Below are 1637 nucleotides of genomic sequence, written 5' to 3' on the forward strand. Positions count from 1 at the left end.
AATTACTAATAGTTTTATTTTTTTTCAGCTGTCAAATTTTCATTAAAAATTGTCTGTTTACATACTTTTTCAATCTCATTTGATTTTGATCAGATCCGACAGTCATAAAAAACTGATCCTACTGATAGGACGGCCTACAAGAGACAATCTCAATTAAAAAAGAAAGAAAATGAGTTATTCTTTAGAGTTTGAACTCAAAAATACTACATTTATGAAAAAGCTAATAAGTTTTTACATCAAATGATATAAATAAATAACTAGACTTCAAAAGTAATACACAACTTAATTTACATTGCCTTTACATCTTCTCCTCTCATGATAGGTCGGGATTTGGTACTTAACAACTCCGGTAAACTTACTCCGACTAATGAACTAGTAACCTATCATTGATCAAATCTTTTCTGTTTTATTAGTGGACCCCCAAAATTTATTTTATATACAACGAAAGGAGAGGTCTGATGACACTTTTGATCTATTTTTTTCACATAAATTGAACATGCATCATGGCCCCGTTCATTTCGCCGATTCGAGTTTAGAATTCGAGTTTTACTACAGTAAAAAGCTCTCAGAAACAGTCACATCTAACTTTTTTGCTACAATAAAAAGCTCTCACACAAAATCACATCTTAACTCGAATTACAAACTCGAATTAACAAAGTGAGCGGAATATAACAAAAATATATTACTAATAACAAAAACTAAAATTATTATATTACGATGTAATTTTATAGTAAAATATGAAATGATTATAAAGTTACTATTTTACTATTATTAAAATCTTATAAAAAAATTTATATATTTCAATTATATACGTGATATATATACAAACACACACACTATTATATATATACATACATATTTTTTTCCCTCAAGGGGAAAAAAATCCCACTAAAATAACGACCACACCACTCCCCACACCCACAAAAAACAAAATATCAAACGCTGTCGTTTGAGTGGAATTCTTGCTTGTATAAAATCCCACGTGGTCAGTCTAGGGTTTCTTCACGAACTCTCGTCGTCTTCACCGTTGAGCTAACGACGCAGAAGCCATTTGTACCAGATAGACCCTCGACCTCCATAGCCAATCCACCATGGGTCGTATGCACAGCCGTGGGTCTGTATCTTTTACTCTTTATATATATATATATATATATATATATCTCTCTCTCTCTCTCTCTCTCTGTGCGTGTGTTTTCGTCTCCTTTCTAATACATTTTTTCTTTTCTTGCTTCCATTTTTGTGACTTTAACAGTAAAGGTATTTCCGCCTCAGCATTGCCCTACAAGAGGACTCCGCCGAGCTGGCTTAAGATCTCTTCTCAAGATGTAAGCTTTCTTCACATTCAAACTTTCGATCTTCATCCTTCTTGTTTGGCCTCCGAGAAATTTGCACGGAAAATAATCCGAAATGCTGTAATTTGCGCACTTTCAAATGCAATAGAACTGCAAAAACCATGATTTTTATTTATTTATTTTTTATATTTTTGGTTTAGTTTGAGGTTGAGGTCGGTCCCCTAATTCCTGAGCCTTTCTTCAGGTCGAAGAAAACATGTGCAAGTTCGCGAAGAAAGGTCTGACACCATCTCAAATCGGCGTCATTCTTCGTGATTCTCACGGTATTGCTCAGGTGAAGAGCGT

The 1637-nt window shown here is 33.7% G+C and overlaps 1 pseudogene; it reads left to right on the forward strand.

The window, feature by feature from the left end:
* The first annotated feature begins 1015 nt into the window (after nt 1-1015).
* The window catches only part of LOC21406002, a 1671-nt pseudogene continuing 1049 nt past the window's right edge, over nt 1016-1637 (forward strand).

Source organism: Morus notabilis, unplaced genomic scaffold (assembly GCF_000414095.1).
Source record: "Morus notabilis unplaced genomic scaffold, ASM41409v2 Scaffold87, whole genome shotgun sequence".
Lineage (NCBI taxonomy): Eukaryota > Viridiplantae > Streptophyta > Magnoliopsida > Rosales > Moraceae > Morus > Morus notabilis.